Here is a 270-nt window from a genome sequence, read left to right as displayed (position 1 = left end):
AAATGGAGTTGGGTGTCTGGCAACGGTTAGATGGGTATCTGAAACCTACAATAGCTTTAATTAATGGTGAAGGTTGTAATGCTGTTGAACTGGAAAAGTTGTTATTGTTTTTAATGCCAATTTAAACATTTTCCCCTGGAACGCATGCACAGGATTACAGATGCTTTTGAGATTTTTTTCTAAGTTTTTGAAGTCTTGTATGCTCAACAAGGCTGTATTTATTAGATACAGTAATATTGTGAAATATTATTACAATTTAAAAGAACTGTT

The sequence above is a fragment of the Sinocyclocheilus grahami genome, unplaced genomic scaffold, assembly GCF_001515645.1.
Source record: "Sinocyclocheilus grahami isolate Dianchi unplaced genomic scaffold, SAMN03320097.WGS_v1.1 scaffold4520.1, whole genome shotgun sequence".
Classification (NCBI taxonomy): domain Eukaryota; kingdom Metazoa; phylum Chordata; class Actinopteri; order Cypriniformes; family Cyprinidae; genus Sinocyclocheilus; species Sinocyclocheilus grahami.
Note: the sequence above shows the minus strand (reverse complement) of the source record.